Here is a 19,513-nt window from a genome sequence, read left to right as displayed (position 1 = left end):
ATAGAACAGGAGAGAAATCACATAGTGGTGGGTCTAATAGAACAGGAGAGAAATGGCATAGTGGTGGGTCTAATAGAACAGGAGAGAAATGGCATAGTGGTGGGTCTAATAGAACAGGAGAGAAATGACATAGTGGTGGGTCTAATAGAACAGGAGAGATATGACATAGTGGTGGGTCCAATAGAACATGAGAGAAATGGCATAGTGGTGGGTCCTATAGAATAGGAGAGAATTGGCATAATGGTGGGTCTAATAGAACAGGAGAGAAATGACATAGTGGTGGGTCTAATAGAACAGGAGAGAAATGACATAGTGGTGGGTCTAATATATCAGGAGAGAAATGACATAGTGGTGTGTCTAATAGAACAGGAGAGAAATGACATAGTGGTGGGTCTAATATATCAGGAGAGAAATGACATAGTGGTGGGTCTAATAGAAGAGGAGAGAAATGACAGTGGTGGGTCTAATAGAACAGGAGAGAAATGACATAGTGGTGGGTCTAATATATCAGGAGAGAAATGGCATAGTGGTGGGTCTAATAGAACAGGAGAGAAATGACATAGTGGTGGGTCCTATAGAACAGGAGAGAAATGACATAGTGGTGGGTCCTATAGAACAGGAGAGAAATTACATAGTGGTGGGTCTAATATAGCAGGAGAGAAATGACATAGTGGTGGGTCTAATAGAACAGGAGAGAAATGACATAGTGGTGGGTCTAATATAGCAGGAGAGAAATGACATAGTGGTGGGTCTAATAGAACAGGAGAGAAATGACATAGTGGTGGGTCTAATATAACAGGAGAGAAATGACATAGTGGTAGGTCTAATATAACAGGAGAGAAATGACATAGTGGTGGGTCTAATATAACAGGAGAGAAATGACATAGTGGTGGGTCTAATATAACAGGAGAGAAATGACATAGTGGTGGGTCTAATATAACAGGAGAGAAATGACATAGTGGTGGGTCTAATAGAACAGGAGAGAAATGACATAGTGGTGGGTCTAATAGAACAGGAGAGAAATGACATAGTGTTGGGTCTAATAGAACAGGAGAGAAATGACATAGTGTTGGGTCTAATAGAACAGGAGAGAAATGACATAGTGGTGAGTCTAATAAAACAGGAGAGAAATGACATAGTGGTGGGTCTAATATAACAGGAGAGAAATGGCATAGTGGTGGGTCTAATAGAACAGGAGAGAAATGACATAGTGGTGGGTCCAAAGAACAGGAGAGAAATGACATAGTGGTGGGTCCTATAGAACAGGAGAGAAATGACATAGTGGTGGGTCTAATAGAACAGGAGAGAAATGACATAGTGTTGGGTCTAATAGAACAGGAGAGAAATGACATAGTGTTGGGTCTAATAGAACAGGAGAGAAATGACATAGTGGTGAGTCTAATAGAACAGGAGAGAAATGACATAGTGGTGGGTCTAATATAACAGGAGAGAAATGGCATAGTGGTGGGTCTAATAGAACAGGAGAGAAATGACATAGTGGTGGGTCCAAAGAACAGGAGAGAAATGACATAGTGGTGGGTCCTATAGAACAGGAGAGAAATGACATAGTGGTGGGTCTAATAGAACAGGAGAGAAATGACATAGTGGTGGGTCTAATATATCAGGAGAGAAATGACATAGTGGTGTGTCTAATAGAACAGGAGAGAAATGACATAGTGGTGGGTCTAATATATCAGGAGAGAAATGACATAGTGGTGGGTCTAATAGAAGAGGAGAGAAATGACAGTGGTGGGTCTAATAGAACAGGAGAGAAATGACATAGTGGTGGGTCTAATATATCAGGAGAGAAATGGCATAGTGGTGGGTCTAATAGAACAGGAGAGAAATGACATAGTGGTGGGTCCTATAGAACAGGAGAGAAATGACATAGTGGTGGGTCCTATAGAACAGGAGAGAAATTACATAGTGGTGGGTCTAATATAGCAGGAGAGAAATGACATAGTGGTGGGTCTAATAGAACAGGAGAGAAATGACATAGTGGTGGGTCTAATATAGCAGGAGAGAAATGACATAGTGGTGGGTCTAATAGAACAGGAGAGAAATGACATAGTGGTGGGTCTAATATAACAGGAGAGAAATGACATAGTGGTAGGTCTAATATAACAGGAGAGAAATGACATAGTGGTGGGTCTAATATAACAGGAGAGAAATGACATAGTGGTGGGTCTAATATAACAGGAGAGAAATGACATAGTGGTGGGTCTAATATAACAGGAGAGAAATGACATAGTGGTGGGTCTAATAGAACAGGAGAGAAATGACATAGTGTTGGGTCTAATAGAACAGGAGAGAAATGACATAGTGTTGGGTCTAATAGAACAGGAGAGAAATGACATAGTGGTGAGTCTAATAAAACAGGAGAGAAATGACATAGTGGTGGGTCTAATATAACAGGAGAGAAATGGCATAGTGGTGGGTCTAATAGAACAGGAGAGAAATGACATAGTGGTGGGTCCAAAGAACAGGAGAGAAATGACATAGTGGTGGGTCCTATAGAACAGGAGAGAAATGACATAGTGGTGGGTCTAATAGAACAGGAGAGAAATGACATAGTGTTGGGTCTAATAGAACAGGAGAGAAATGACATAGTGTTGGGTCTAATAGAACAGGAGAGAAATGACATAGTGGTGAGTCTAATAGAACAGGAGAGAAATGACATAGTGGTGGGTCTAATATAACAGGAGAGAAATGGCATAGTGGTGGGTCTAATAGAACAGGAGAGAAATGACATAGTGGTGGGTCCAAAGAACAGGAGAGAAATGACATAGTGGTGGGTCCTATAGAACAGGAGAGAAATGACATAGTGGTGGGTCTAATAGAACAGGAGAGAAATGACATAGTGGTGGGTCTAATATATCAGGAGAGAAATGACATAGTGGTGTGTCTAATAGAACAGGAGAGAAATGACATAGTGGTGGGTCTAATATATCAGGAGAGAAATGACATAGTGGTGGGTCTAATAGAAGAGGAGAGAAATGACAGTGGTGGGTCTAATAGAACAGGAGAGAAATGACATAGTGGTGGGTCTAATATATCAGGAGAGAAATGGCATAGTGGTGGGTCTAATAGAACAGGAGAGAAATGACATAGTGGTGGGTCCTATAGAACAGGAGAGAAATGACATAGTGGTGGGTCCTATAGAACAGGAGAGAAATTACATAGTGGTGGGTCTAATATAGCAGGAGAGAAATGACATAGTGGTGGGTCTAATAGAACAGGAGAGAAATGACATAGTGGTGGGTCTAATATAGCAGGAGAGAAATGACATAGTGGTGGGTCTAATAGAACAGGAGAGAAATGACATAGTGGTGGGTCTAATATAACAGGAGAGAAATGACATAGTGGTAGGTCTAATATAACAGGAGAGAAATGACATAGTGGTGGGTCTAATATAACAGGAGAGAAATGACATAGTGGTGGGTCTAATATAACAGGAGAGAAATGACATAGTGGTGGGTCTAATATAACAGGAGAGAAATGACATAGTGGTGGGTCTAATAGAACAGGAGAGAAATGACATAGTGGTGGGTCTAATAGAACAGGAGAGAAATGACATAGTGGTGGGTCTAATAGAACAGGAGAGAAATGACATAGTGTTGGGTCTAATAGAACAGGAGAGAAATGACATAGTGGTGAGTCTAATAGAACAGGAGAGAAATGACATAGTGGTGGGTCTAATATAACAGGAGAGAAATGGCATAGTGGTGGGTCTAATAGAACAGGAGAGAAATGACATAGTGGTGGGTCCAAAGAACAGGAGAGAAATGACATAGTGGTGGGTCCTATAGAACAGGAGAGAAATGACATAGTGGTAGGTCTAATATAACAGGAGAGAAATGACATAGTGGTGGGTCTAATAGAACAGGAGAGAAATGACATAGTGGTGGGTCCTATAGAACAGGAGAGAAATGACATAGTGGTAGGTCTAATATAACAGGAGAGAAATGACATAGTGGTGGGTCTAATAGAACAGGAGAGAACTGGCATAGTGCTGGGTCTAATATAGCAGGAGAGAAATGGCATAGTGGTGGGTCTAATATAGCAGGAGAGAAATGACATAGTGGTGGGTCTAATAGAACAGGAGAGAAATGACATAGTGGTGGGTCTAATAGGTAAATAAATTGTGACGGCCCTGAATATTTCTGAACCGTCTCAGTGCTGGCACCACCCTTACCCTATAAATAACCTCAATTCCAAACCGTTACAAAATGTGCCCAAATTATATAATTACTCCTGTCTATACAGAAATAAATACTTTACCAGAAAGCATGACGTTGCCACAGAGGAATCAGGGATCATTAGCTTCTTTTAAAAAAAGACCTGTGTATGGTTTCAAAGCACAAGCTTGGATGCTTATGCCTATTTGGGCAGTGTGTGTGGCAATAGGCTTCACTGATTAATGAGGTTCGGCTGTCAGTGTAAAGCATCTCAAATATGTGTGAAGGTAATGTATCTTGAGTATTATTTAAAGTGTTGAGACAGGAAGGGGAGGGTTGTGTGGTGAAGATATAGGTGAGTCTCTCTTCAGAATGTCCTCTGTGGCTTCCACCAATTCTTGCTCCTTCATTGTTTCATTGTGTGAATTGATTTCCCTTAGATTGAGTTTATTATATCAATTCCCCATTACAAATGTCACCAGTAGTAAATGTACCGTTAATTCCTGTCATTTGGTTACATTCATTTCTGTTAATGCATGTTTTAATTAGTCATTTTTTTTAACCTTTATTTAACCAGGTAGGCCAGTTGAGAACAAGTTGTCATTTACAACTGCGACCTGGCCAAGATAAAGCAAAGCAGTGCGACAAAAACAACAACACAGTTACACACAAACAAACGTACAGTCAATAACACAAAAGAAAATAAAAAATTGAAAAATCTATGTACAGTGTGTGCAAATGTAGAAGAGTAGGGAGGTAAGGCAATAAATAGGCCATAGAGGTGAAATAATTACAATTTAGCAGTAACACTGGAGTGATAGATGTGCAGATGATGATGTGCAAGTAGAGATACTGGGGTGCAAAAGAGCAAGAGGATAAATAACAATAAGGGGATGAGGTAGTTGGGTGGGCTATTTACAGATGGGCTGTGTACAGGTGCAGTGATTGGTAAGCTGCTCTGACAGCTGGTGCTTAAAGCTAATGAGGGAGATATGACTCCAGCTTCAGTGATTTTTGCAATTCGTTCCAGTCATTGGCAACAGAGAACTGGAAATAAAGGTGGCCAAAGTAAGTGTTGGCTTTGGGGATGACCAGTGCAATATACCTGCTGGAGAGCGTGCTACGGGTGGGTGTTGCTATGGTGACCAGTGAGCTGAGATAAGGCAGGGCTTTACCTAGAAAAGACTTATGGATGACCTGGAGCCAGTGGGTTTGATGGCGATTATGTAGTGAGGGCCAGCCAACGAGAGCATACAAAATTACCGACACAAACTTAATTAAACTCCTCTTCTGGATGTATCTCAGCAAAAAGAGGGGAGAGGGAAACATCTTTACTCTGTTCAGCAATCTGCTGCTTCCTAGAAACATCTTTACTCTGTTCAGCAAGCTGCTGCTTCCTAGAAACATCTTTACTCTGTTCAGAAATCTGCTGCTTCCTAGAAACATCTTTACTCTGTTCAGCAATCTGCTGCTTCCTAGAAACATCTTTACTCTGTTCAGCAAGCTGCTGCTTCCTAGAAACATCTTTACTCTGTTCAGCAATCTGCTGCTTCCTAGAAACATCTTTACTCTGTTCATCAATCAGCTGCTTCCTAGAAACATCTTTACTCTGTTCAGCAAGCTGCTGCTTCCTAGAAACATCTTTACTCTGTTCAGCAAGCTGCTGCTTCCTAGAAACATCTTTACTCTGTTCAGCAAGCTGCTGCTTCCTAGAAACATCTTTACTCTGTTCAGCAATCTGCTGCTTCCTAGAAACATCTTTACTCTGTTCAGAAATCTGCTGCTTCCTTGAAAACATCTTTACTCTGTTCAGCAATCTGCTGCTTCCTAGAAACATCTTTACTCTGTTCAGCAATCTGCTGCTTCCTAGAAACATCTTTACTCTGTTCAGCAATCTGCTGCTTCCTAGAAACATCTTTACTCTGTTCAGAAATCTGCTGCTTCCTTGAAAACATCTTTACTCTGTTCAGCAATCTGCTGCTTCCTAGAAACATCTTTACTCTGTTCATCAATCTGCTGCTTCCTTGAAAACATCTTTACTCTGTTCAGCAATCTGCTGCTTCCTAGAAACATCTTTACTCTGTTCAGCAATCTGCTGCTTCCTAGAAACATCTTTACTCTGGTCAGCAATCTGCTGCTTCCTAGAAACATCTTTACTCTGTTCAGCAATCTGCTGCTTCCTAGAAACATCTTTACTCTGTTCATCAATCAGCTGCTTCCTAGAAACATCTTTACTCTGTTCAGCAATCAGCTGCTTCCTAGAAACAACTTTACTCTGTTCAGCAATCTGCTGCTTCCTAGAAACATCTTTACTCTGTTCATCAATCTGCTGCTTCCTATAAACATCTTTACTCTGTTCATCAATCAGCTGCTTCCTAGAAACATCTTTACTCTGTTCAGCAATCAGCTGCTTCCTAGAAACATCTTTACTCTGTTCAGCAATATGCTGCTTCCTAGAAACATCTTTACTCCGTTCAGCAATCTGCTGCTTCCTAGAAACATCTTTACTCTGTTCAGCAATATGCTGCTTCCTAGAAACATCTTTACTCTGTTCAGCAATCTGCTGCTTCCTAGAAACATCTTTACTCTGTTCAGCAATCAGCTGCTTCCTAGAAACATCTTTACTCTGTTCATCAATCAGCTGCTTCCTAGAAACATCTTTACTCTGTTCATCAATCAGCTGCTTCCTAGAAACATCTTTACTCTGTTCATCAATCAGCTGCTTCCTAGAAACATCTTTACTCTGTTCATCAATCAGCTGCTACGTAGAAACATCTTTACTCTGTTCATCAATCTGCTGCTTCCTAGAAACATCTTTACTCTGTTCAGCAAGCTGCTGCTTCCTAGAAACATCTTTACTCTGTTCATCAATCAGCTGCTTCCTAGAAACATCTTTACTCTGTTCATCAATCAGCTGCTTCCTAGAAACATCTTTACTCTGTTCAGCAAGCTGCTGCTTCCTAGAAACATCTTTACTCTGTTCAGCAAGCTGCTGCTTCCTAGAAACATCTTTACTCCGTTCAGCAATCTGCTGCTACGTAGAAACATCATTACTCTGTTCAGCAATCTGCTGCTTCCTAGAAACATCTTTACTCTCTTCAGCAATCAGCTGCTTCCTAGAAGCATCTTTACTCTGTTCATCAATCAGCTGCTACGTAGAAACATATTTACTCTGTTCATCAATCAGCTGCTTCCTAGAAACATCTTTACTCTGTTCAGCAAGCTGCTGCTTCCTAGAAACATCTTTACTCTGTTCAGCAATCTGCTGCTTCATAGAAACATCTTTACTCTGTTCATCAATCAGCTGCTTCCTTGAAAACATCTTTACTCTGTTCAGCAATCAGCTGCTTCCTAGAAACATCTTTACTCTGTTCAGCAATCTGCTGCTTCCTAGAAACATCTTTACTCTGTTCAGCAAGCTGCTGCTTCCTAGAAACATATTTACTCTGTTCAGCAAGCTGCTGCTTCCTAGAAACATCTTTACTCTGTTCATCAATCAGCTACTTCCTAGAAACATCTTTACTCTGTTCAGCAATCTGCTGCTTCCTAGAAACATCTTTACTCTGTTCAGCAATCTGCTGCTTCCTTGAAAACATCTTTACTCTGTTCATCAATCTGCTGCTACGTAGAAACATCTTTACTCTGTTCAGCAAGCTGCTGCTTCCTAGAAACATCTTTACTCTGTTCAGAAATCTGCTGCTTCCTAGAAACATCTTTACTCTGTTCAGCAATCTGCTGCTTCCTAGAAACATCTTTACTCTGTTCAGCAAGCTGCTGCTTCCTAGAAACATCTTTACTCTGTTTAGCAAGCTGCTGCTTCCTAGAAACATCTTTACTCTGTTCATCAATCAGCTGCTTCCTAGAAACATCTTTACTCTGTTCAGCAATCTGCTGCTTCCTAGAAACATCTTTACTCTGTTCAGCAATCAGCTGCTTCCTAGAAACATCTTTACTCTGTTCATCAATCAGCTGCTTCCTAGAAACATCTTTACTCTGTTCATCAATCAGCTGCTTCCTAGAAACATCTTTACTCTGTTCATCAATCTGCTGCTTCCTAGAAACATCTTTACTCTGTTCAGCAATCTGCTGCCTCCTAGAAACATCTTTACTCTGTTCATCAATCAGCTGCTTCCTAGAAACATCTTTACTCTGTTCAGCAATCTGCTGCTTCCTAGAAACATCTTTACTCTGTTCAGCAATCTGCTGCTTCCTAGAAACATCTTTACTCTGTTCAGCAAGCTGCTGCTTCCTAGAAACATCTTTACTCTGTTCAGCAAGCTGCTGCTTCCTAGAAACATCTTTACTCTGTTCATCAATCAGCTACTTCCTAGAAACATCTTTACTCTGTTCAGCAATCTGCTGCTTCCTTGAAAACATCTTTACTCTGTTCATCAATCTGCTGCTACGTAGAAACATCTTTACTCTGTTCAGCAAGCTGCTGCTTCCTAGAAACATCTTTACTCTGTTCATCAATCTGCTGCTTCCTAGAAACATCTTTACTCTGTTCAGCAATCTGCTGCCTCCTAGAAACATCTTTACTCTGTTCATCAATCAGCTGCTTCCTAGAAACATCTTTACTCTGTTCAGCAATCTGCTGCTTCCTAGAAACATCTTTACTCTGTTCATCAATCAGCTGCTTCCTAGAAACATCTTTACTCTGTTCAGCAATCTGCTGCTTCCTAGAAACATCTTTACTCTGTTCATCAATCTGCTGCTTCCTAGAAACATCTTTACTCTGTTCATCAATCAGCTGCTACGTAGAAACATCTTTACTCTGTTCATCAATCTGCTGCTTCCTAGAAACATCTTTACTCTGTTCAGCAAGCTGCTGCTTCCTAGAAACATCTTTACTCTGTTCATCAATCAGCTGCTTCCTAGAAACATCTTTACTCTGTTCATCAATCAGCTGCTTCCTAGAAACATCTTTACTCTGTTCAGCAAGCTGCTGCTTCCTAGAAACATCTTTACTCTGTTCAGCAAGCTGCTGCTTCCTAGAAACATCTTTACTCCGTTCAGCAATCTGCTGCTACGTAGAAACATCATTACTCTGTTCAGCAATCTGCTGCTTCCTAGAAACATCTTTACTCTCTTCAGCAATCAGCTGCTTCCTAGAAGCATCTTTACTCTGTTCATCAATCAGCTGCTACGTAGAAACATATTTACTCTGTTCATCAATCAGCTGCTTCCTAGAAACATCTTTACTCTGTTCAGCAAGCTGCTGCTTCCTAGAAACATCTTTACTCTGTTCAGCAATCTGCTGCTTCATAGAAACATCTTTACTCTGTTCATAAATCAGCTGCTTCCTTGAAAACATCTTTACTCTGTTCAGCAATCAGCTGCTTCCTAGAAACATCTTTACTCTGTTCAGCAATCTGCTGCTTCCTAGAAACATCTTTACTCTGTTCAGCAAGCTGCTGCTTCCTAGAAACATCTTTACTCTGTTCAGCAAGCTGCTGCTTCCTAGAAACATCTTTACTCTGTTCATCAATCAGCTACTTCCTAGAAACATCTTTACTCTGTTCAGCAATCTGCTGCTTCCTAGAAACATCTTTACTCTGTTCAGCAATCTGCTGCTTCCTTGAAAACATCTTTACTCTGTTCATCAATCTGCTGCTACGTAGAAACATCTTTACTCTGTTCAGCAAGCTGCTGCTTCCTAGAAACATCTTTACTCTGTTCAGAAATCTGCTGCTTCCTAGAAACATCTTTACTCTGTTCAGCAATCTGCTGCTTCCTAGAAACATCTTTACTCTGTTCAGCAAGCTGCTGCTTCCTAGAAACATCTTTACTCTGTTTAGCAAGCTGCTGCTTCCTAGAAACATCTTTACTCTGTTCATCAATCAGCTGCTTCCTAGAAACATCTTTACTCTGTTCAGCAATCTGCTGCTTCCTAGAAACATCTTTACTCTGTTCAGCAATCAGCTGCTTCCTAGAAACATCTTTACTCTGTTCATCAATCAGCTGCTTCCTAGAAACATCTTTACTCTGTTCATCAATCAGCTGCTTCCTAGAAACATCTTTACTCTGTTCATCAATCTGCTGCTTCCTAGAAACATCTTTACTCTGTTCAGCAATCTGCTGCCTCCTAGAAACATCTTTACTCTGTTCATCAATCAGCTGCTTCCTAGAAACATCTTTACTCTGTTCAGCAATCTGCTGCTTCCTAGAAACATCTTTACTCTGTTCATCAATCAGCTGCTTCCTAGAAACATCTTTACTCTGTTCAGCAATCTGCTGCTTCCTAGAAACATCTTTACTCTGTTCATCAATCTGCTGCTTCCTAGAAACATCTTTACTCTGTTCATCAATCAGCTGCTACGTAGAAACATCTTTACTCTGTTCATCAATCTGCTGCTTCCTAGAAACATCTTTACTCTGTTCAGCAAGCTGCTGCTTCCTAGAAACATCTTTACTCTGTTCATCAATCAGCTGCTTCCTAGAAACATCTTTACTCTGTTCATCAATCAGCTGCTTCCTAGAAACATCTTTACTCTGTTCAGCAAGCTGCTGCTTCCTAGAAACATCTTTACTCTGTTCAGCAAGCTGCTGCTTCCTAGAAACATCTTTACTCCGTTCAGCAATCTGCTGCTACGTAGAAACATCATTACTCTGTTCAGCAATCTGCTGCTTCCTAGAAACATCTCTTCAGCAATCAGCTGCTTCCTAGAAGCATCTTTACTCTGTTCATCAATCAGCTGCTACGTAGAAACATATTTACTCTGTTCATCAATCAGCTGCTTCCTAGAAACATCTTTACTCTGTTCAGCAAGCTGCTGCTTCCTAGAAACATCTTTACTCTGTTCAGCAATCTGCTGCTTCATAGAAACATCTTTACTCTGTTCATCAATCAGCTGCTTCCTTGAAAACATCTTTACTCTGTTCAGCAATCAGCTGCTTCCTAGAAACATCTTTACTCTGTTCAGCAATCTGCTGCTTCCTAGAAACATCTTTACTCTGTTCAGCAAGCTGCTGCTTCCTAGAAACATCTTTACTCTGTTCAGCAAGCTGCTGCTTCCTAGAAACATCTTTACTCTGTTCATCAATCAGCTACTTCCTAGAAACATCTTTACTCTGTTCAGCAATCTGCTGCTTCCTAGAAACATCTTTACTCTGTTCAGCAATCTGCTGCTTCCTTGAAAACATCTTTACTCTGTTCATCAATCTGCTGCTTCCTAGAAACATCTTTACTCTGTTCAGCAAGCTGCTGCTTCCTAGAAACATCTTTACTCTGTTCAGAAATCTGCTGCTTCCTAGAAACATCTTTACTCTGTTCAGCAATCTGCTGCTTCCTAGAAACATCTTTACTCTGTTCAGCAAGCTGCTGCTTCCTAGAAACATCTTTACTCTGTTTAGCAAGCTGCTGCTTCCTAGAAACATCTTTACTCTGTTCATCAATCAGCTGCTTCCTAGAAACATCTTTACTCTGTTCAGCAAGCTGCTGCTTCCTTGAAAACATCTTTACTCTGTTCATCAATCAGCTGCTTCCTAGAAACATCTTTACTCTGTTCAGCAAGCTGCTGCTTCCTAGAAACATCTTTACTCTGTTTAGCAATCTGCTGCTTCCTAGAAACATCTTTACTCTGTTCAGCAAGCTGCTGCTTCCTAGAAACATCTTTACTTTCTTAGACAGAGCACGTGTAACGGCACATGCTGGGAACACTGTACTTTTCTGATAACCCATCAGGTTCCTCAATTCTGGGTTCCTTACAAACTACAGGATTTACAGACAGGGTTAGGGTTAGGGGTTCTGGGTTCCTTACAAACTACAGGATTTACAGACAGGGTTAGGGGTTCTGGGTTCCTTACAAACTACAGGATTTACAGACAGGGTTAGGGTTAGGGGTTCTGGGTTCCTTACAAACTACAGGATTTACAGACAGGGTTAGGGGTTCTGGGTTCCTTACTAACTACAGGATTTGGCACAACCTTCCCTCCAGCCAAATCATTTCCCAATATGAATGAGACCCCTACTAACACACTGGAACCAGTTGCTGAAGTGTCAAAGGCAAAACACCCTCCAACATGAAGGGCTTCCCCAGTATAGTACTGTAGAAACACCCTCCAACATGAAGGGCTTCCCCATTATAGTACTGTAGAAACGCCCTCCAACGTGAAGGGCTTCCCCAGTATAGTACTGTAGAAACACCCTCCAACGTGAAGGGCTTCCCCAGTATAGTACTGTAGAAACACCCTCCAACGTGAAGGGCTTCCCCAGTATAGTACTGTAGAAACACCCTCCAACGTGAAGGGCTTCCCCAGTATAGTACTGTAGAAACACCCTCCAACATGAAGGGCTTCCCCAGTATAGTACTGTAGAAACATCCTCCAACATGAAGGGCTTCCCCATTATAGTACTGTAGAAACACCCTCCAACGTGAAGGGCTTCCCCAGTATAGTACTGTAGAAACATCCTCCAACATGAAGGGCTTCCCCATTATAGTACTGTAGAAACACCCTCCAACGTGAAGGGCTTCCCCAGTATAGTACTGTAGAAACACCCTCCACCGTGAAGGGCTTCCCCAGTACTGTAGAAACACCCTCCAACATGAAGGGCTTCCCCAGTATAGTACTGTAGAAACACCCTCCAACATGAAGGGCTTCCCCAGTATAGTACTGTAGAAACACCCTCCAACATGAAGGGCTTCCCCAGTATAGTACTGTAGAAACACCCTCCAACGTGAAGGGCTTCCCCAGTATAGTACTGTAGAAACACCCTCCAACGAGAAGGGCTTCCCCAGTATAGTACTGTAGAAACACCCTCCAACGTGAAGGGCTTCCCCAGTATAGTACTGTAGAAACACCCTCCAACGTGAAGGGCTTCCCCAGTATAGTACTGTAGAAACACCCTCCAACGTGAAGGGCTTCCCCAGTATAGTACTGTAGAAACACCCTCCAACGTGAAGGGCTTCCCCAGTATAGTACTGTAGAAACACCCTCCAACGTGAAGGGCTTCCCCAGTATAGTACTGTAGAAACACCCTCCAACGTGAAGGGCTTCCCCAGTATAGTACTGTAGAAACACCCTCCAACGTGAAGGGCTTCCCCAGTATAGTACTGTAGAAACACCCTCCAACGTGAAGGGCTTCCCCAGTATAGTACTGTAGAAACACCCTCCAACGTGAAGGGCTTCCCCAGTATAGTTCTGTAGAAACACATGGAACAACAGTAACCATAGTAACACATTGGATAACATTCACAACATGAAACTACAGTAACCATAGTAACATTGTTTCCCCCCAAAATCTAAAGGAAGTTTGTTCTGAAGTGTCTGTCCTGTATCTGAGATATATATAAAATAAATGTATAACTATATTTTTTACATGTCTTTAACCCCTTATTTATGTCACTAAAGTCTTTCCACATTTTGTTACGTTACAGTCTTATTCTACTATGGATTAAATAAATAACAATCCTCATCAATTTACAGTCGTGGCCAAAAGTTTTGAGAATGACACAAATATTAATTTCCACAAAGTTTGCTGCTTCAGTGTCTTTAGATATTTTTGTCAGAGGCTTTTATTGAAAGGCTTTTATTGACAATTACATGAAGTTTATGCAAAGAGTCAATATTTCCAGTGTTGACACTTCTTTTTCAAGACCTCTGCGATCCGCCCTGGCATGCTGTCAATTAACTTCTGGGCCAAATCCTGCTGATGGCAGCCGATTCTTGCATAATCAATGCTTGGAGTTTGTCAGAATTTGTGGATTTTTGTTTGTCCACCCGCCTCTTGAGGATTGACCACAAGTTCTCAATGGGATTAAAGTCTGGGAAGTTTCCTGGCCATGGACCCAAAATATCGATGTTTTGTTCCCCGAGCCACTTAGTTATCACTTTTGCCTTATGGCAAGGTGCTCCATCATGCTGGAAAAGGAATTGTTCGTCACCAAACTGTTCCTGGAGGGTTGGGAGAAGTTGCTCTCGGAGGATGTGTTGGTACCATTCTTTATTCGTGGCTGTGTTCTTAGGCAAAATTGTGAGTGAGCCCACTCCCTTGGCTGAGAAGCAACCCCACACGTGAATGGTCTCAGGATGCTTTACTGTTGGCATGACACAGGACTGATGGTAGCGCTCACCTTGTCTTCTCCGGACAAGCTTTTTTCCGGATGCCCCAAACAATCGGAATTGGGATTCATCAGAGAAAATGACTTTACCCCAGTCCTCAGCAGTCCAATCCCTGTACCTTTTGCAGAATATCTGTCTGTCCCTGATGTTTTCCCTGGAGAGAAGTTGGTTCTTTACTGCCCTTCTTGACACCAGGCCATTCTCCAAAAGTCTTCGCCTCACTGTGCGTGCAGATGCACTCACACCTACCTGCTGCCATTCCTGAGCAAGCTCTGTACTGGTGGTGCCCCGATCCCACAGCTGAATCACCTTTAGGAGACGGTCCTGGCGGTTGCTGGACTTTCTTGGGCGCCCTGAAGCTTTCTTCACAACAATTGAACAGCTCTCCTTGAAGTTCTTGATGATCCGATAAATGGTTGATTTAGGTGCAATCTTACTGGCAGCAATATCCTTGCCTGTGAAGCCATTTTTGTGCAAAGCAATGATGACGGCACGTGTTTCCTTGCAGGTAACCATGATTGACAGAGGAAGAACAATGATTCCAAGCACCACCCTCCTTTTGAAGCTTACAGTCTGTTATTCGAACTCAATCAGCATGACAGAGTGATCTCCAGCCTTGTCCTCGTCAACACTCACACCTGTGTTAACGAGAGAATCACTGACATGTCAGCTGGTCCTTTTGTGGCAAGGCTGAAATGCAGTGGAAATGATTTTTTAGGGATTCAGTTAATTTGCATGGCAAAGAGGGACTTTGCAATTAATTGCAATTCATCTGATCACTCTTCATAACATTCTGGAGTATATGCAAATTGCCACCATACAAACTGAGGCAGCAGACTTGGTGAAAATTTTAATTTGTGTCATTCTCAAAACTTTTGGCCACGACTGTACACACAACACCTCATAATGAAAAATCTAAAATAGGTTTGTAGAAAACATGTCACATTTATTAAAAAGAAAAAACAGATACCTTAATTTACGTAAGTATTCAGACCGTTTGCTATGAGACTTGAAATTGATCTCAGGTGCATACTGTTTCCGTTGATCATCCTTGAGATGTTTCTACAACTTGATTGGAGTCCACCTGTGGTAAATTCAATTGATTGGACATGATTTGGAAAGACACACACCTGTCTGGCTACCACAGCATTCTGAAGCGATATGCCATCCCATCTGGTTTGCGCTTAGTGGGACTATCATTTGTTTTTCAACAGGACAATGCCCCAACACACCTCCAGGCTGTGTAAGGGCTATTTGACCAAGAAGGAGATTGATGGAGTGCTGCGTCAGATGACCTGGCCTCCACAATCACCTGACCTCAACCCAATTGAGATGGTTTGGGATGAGTTGAACCGCAGAGTGAAGGAAAAGCAGCCAACAAGTGCTCAGCATGTGGGAACTCCTTCAAGACTTTTGGAAAAGCATTCCAGGTGAAGCTGGTTGACACTGCCAAGAGTGTGCAAAGCTGTCATCAAGGCAAAGGGTGGCTACTTTGAAGAATCTAAAATATATTTTGATTTGTTTACCACTTTTGGTTACATGATTCCATATGTGTTATTTCATAGTTGTCATGTCTTCACTATTATTCTACAATGTAGAAAATAGTAAAAATAAAGAAAAACCCATGAATGACTAGGTGTGTCCAATCTTTTGACTGATACTGTATATCTCATGAATGTTTCAAAAACATTTTTCAAAAAGTCACTTTTTTACCACTTCTTCCATATGCAAACATGTAAGGAACACTTTTTTTTAATCAAAAGGGATGCTGTCAAAAATGTATTGAATTCAAATGGATTTACCCAGCCTATAAAGCACTACAGCCACTCTGTGATGACCAGTTCTGCTCTTTTATTGAGGGATCTAGTCTAGATTAAACCTCATAGTAAGGCAGTTTTATCATGTGGAGGTTTCATTTAGGTCTCTGTATAACTAGATACTTTTTGTCTTTGACAGGAGAAAGAGCAGACTCTCAATATGACAGCAGGAAGAGTCCTTCAGGGGAACCAGACCCAGAGACGCCCCAACCAGCGAGACAACACCACTGCTCCCACTGTGAAAAGAGTTTTCGCTGGTTAGGGAACCTAAAACGCCATGAGAGGACTCACACAGGAGAAAAGCCATACCACTGCTTCCAATGTGAAAAGAGATTTTCCGGATCAGGGGACTTAAAAGCTCACGAGAGAACACACACAGGAGAAAAGCCTTTCCATTGTTCCCAGTGTGGAAAGAGTTTTATTCAGTTAGGAAGCCTGAAGGAGCATGAGTGGACGCACACAGGAGAAAAGCCTTATCACTGTTCCCAGTGTGGAAAGAGTTTTACTGTGTTAAATAACCTGAAACGGCATGAGAGAATACACACAGGAGAAAAGCCATTCCAGTGTTCCCATTGTGGAAAGAGTTTTATTCAGAGAGGGCACCTACAAGAGCATGAGAGAATGCACACAGGAGAAAAGCCTTACCACTGCTCCCAGTGTAAAAATAGGTTTTCACGAGTATGGGACCTAAAAGCTCATGAGAGGACACACACAGGATTAAAGCCTTACCACTGCTTCTTATGTGAAAAGAGATTTTCCCGATCAGGGGACCTAAAAGCTCATGAGAGGATCCACACAGGAGAAAAGCCTTTCCAATGTTCCCAGTGTGGAAAGAGTTTTACCCTGTTAGCTAACCTGAGAAGGCATGAGAGAATACACACAGGAGCAAAGCCTCATCACTGTTCCCACTGTGGAATGAGTTTTATTCAGTTAGCAAGCCTGAAGGCACATGAGTGGACACACACAGAAGAAAAGCCTTTCCAGTGTTCCCAGTGTAGAAAGATTTTTACCCTGTTAGCTAACCTGAAAAGGCATGAGAGAATACACACAGGAGAAAAGCCTTACCACTGCTTTCAGTGTGAAAAGAGATTTTCCCGATCAGGGGACCTAAAAGCTCATGAGTGGACACACACAGGAGAAGAACCTTTCCATTGTTCCCAGTGTAGAAAGCGTTTTACTGTGTTAGCTAACCTGAAAAGGCATGAGAGAATACACACAGGAGAAAAGCCTCATCACTGTTCCCACTGTGGAATGAGTTTTATTCAGTCAAGGAGCCTGAAGGAGCATGAGTGGACACACACAGGAGAAAAGCCTTTCCAATGTTCCCAGTGTGGAAAGAGTTTTATTGTGTTAAGTAACCTAAAAAGGCATGAGAGAATACACACAGGAGAAAAGCCATTCCAATGTTCCCATTGTGGAAACAGTTTTACTCAGAGAGGGCACCTAAAAGAGCATGAGAGAATACACACAGGAGAAAAGCCTTACCACTGCTCCCAGTGTAAAAATAGGTTTTCCCGAGTAGGGGACCTAAAAGCTCATGAGAGGACACACACGGGAGAAAAGCCTTTCCAATGTTCCCAGTGTAGAAAGAGTTTTACTGTGTTAGCTACTCTGAAAAGGCATGAGAAAATACACACAGAAGAAAAGCCGGGCACCGAAGACGTGGATGTCGATTAAGGCAGTCCCCCGCACCTCTCTGATTCAGAGTGGTTGGGTTAAATGCGGAAGACACATGTCAGTTGAATGCATTCAATTGTACAGCTGACTAGGTATCTCTCTTTCCCATTCCCTATTATAGAGCTCTGCTCAGCCTATAAACATGAAAGCAAGGTTAGATTTTATGTTCTACATTATTATTATTATTATTATTAAGGCAGCCACCAAGTTATGAAAATTATGGTATGTTCTGAAAACTGACTTCAGGTTTTTGAGGATTCTAGCCTTGCAGAAAGACAGTTTTATTTTATGGAGGTTTAATTCAGTTCTCTTTTTAGTATTTAACTAAATACTCTGTCTTTGGTAGGAGAGGGACCAGACTTATCACTGTTCCCACTGTGGAATGAGTTCTCTTCAGTTAGGGAGCCGGAAGAAGCATGAGTGGACAAACACAGGAGAAACGCTGCTCCCAGCGTAAAAACAGATTTAAACGAGTAGGAGACCTTAAAGCTCATGAGATAATACACACAGGAGAAAAGCCTTTCCAATGCTCCCAGTGTGGAAAGAGTTTCATCTGGTTAAGGACCCTGAAGGAGCATGAGAGAATACACACTGAAAAAGCCCTATCACTGCTCTCTCTCTGTGTGGAAGGACATTTTCCCAGTCAGAGAACCTGACATCACATGAAAGAATAGAAAGGCTGTATTCTGACTTATATTTTTGACTGAGAATTTGTGTTTTTGTTTTGTGCCACAAAATCATATTGTTTAGGATTATACCTGTCTATATAAGGTCCCACAGTTTACAGTGCATGTCAGCAAATTCCAAGCCATGAGGTCGAAGAAATTGTCCGTAGAGCTGAGACAGGATTGTGTCGAGGCACAGATCTGGGGAAGGGTACCAAAAAATGTCTGCAGAATTGAAGGTCCCCAAGAACACAGTGGCCGCCATCATTCTTAAATGGAAGAGAGGCCAGACGGAAGCCACTCCTCAGTAAAAGGCACATGACAGCCCACTTGGAGTTTGCCAAAAGGCACCTAAAGACTCTTAGACCATGAGAAACAAGATTCTCTGGTCTGATTAAACCAAGATTGAACTCTTTGGCCTGACTGCCAAGCGGCTCGCCTGGCGTAAAGCATGGTGGTGGCAGCATCATGCTGTGGGGATGTTTTTCAGCGGCAGGGACTGGGAGACTAGTCAGGATCAAGGGAAAGATGAACAGAGTGCACAGAGATCCTTGATGAAAACCTGCTACAGAGCGCTCAGGACCTCAGACTGGGGTGAAGGTTCACCTACCAAAGGGACAACGACCCTAAGCACACAGCCAAGACAACGCAGGAGTTGCTTCGGGAGAAGTCTCTGAATGACCTTAAGTAGCCCAGCCAGAGCCCGGACTTGAACCCGATCGGAGACCTGAAAATAGCTGTGCAGCGACGCTCCCCATCCAACCTGACAAAGCTTGAGAGGATCAGCAGAGAAGAATGGGAGAAACTCCCCAAATACAGGTGTGCCAAGCTTGTAGCGTCATACTCCAGAAGACTCGAGGATGTAATCGCTGCCAAAGGTGTTTCAACAAAGTACGTAGTAAACGTCTGAATACTTATGTAGATTTTTCAGTTTATTTTAATAAAGAAATGTAAAAAAAAATGTAATCCATTTTAGGATAAGGCTGTAACGTAACAAAATTTGGGAAAAGTGAAGGGGTTTGAGTACTTTCCGAATGCACTGTGTTGTTGCATCATGTAGGAGCAGTATAGACCTAGTCTGTTCATTATATACATCTACATGATGTATTGTTAC

General features: G+C 41.9%; 1 protein-coding gene across 2 annotated transcripts in view; it reads left to right on the top strand.

Annotated features, from left to right (window-relative positions):
• Positions 1 to 19,513, top strand: part of LOC139539376 (oocyte zinc finger protein XlCOF19-like) — a 77,085-nt gene that overhangs the window by 20,922 nt on the left and 36,650 nt on the right. Inside the window, exon 2 of one of the 2 annotated variants that reach the window (XR_011667925.1) lies at positions 16,197 to 19,290. The exons of the other annotated variant lie outside the window; for it this stretch is intronic. The gene's annotated coding sequence lies outside the window, so the exon portion shown is untranslated. The remainder of the gene's footprint in view (positions 1 to 16,196; positions 19,291 to 19,513) is intronic. 2 annotated transcript variants of the gene reach the window in all.

This window comes from Salvelinus alpinus, chromosome 15, assembly GCF_045679555.1.
Source record: "Salvelinus alpinus chromosome 15, SLU_Salpinus.1, whole genome shotgun sequence".
Taxonomy (NCBI): Eukaryota; Metazoa; Chordata; class Actinopteri; order Salmoniformes; family Salmonidae; genus Salvelinus; species Salvelinus alpinus.
The sequence above is the reverse complement of the archived record's forward strand: the minus strand, read 5'-3'. Positions and strand labels throughout refer to the sequence as shown.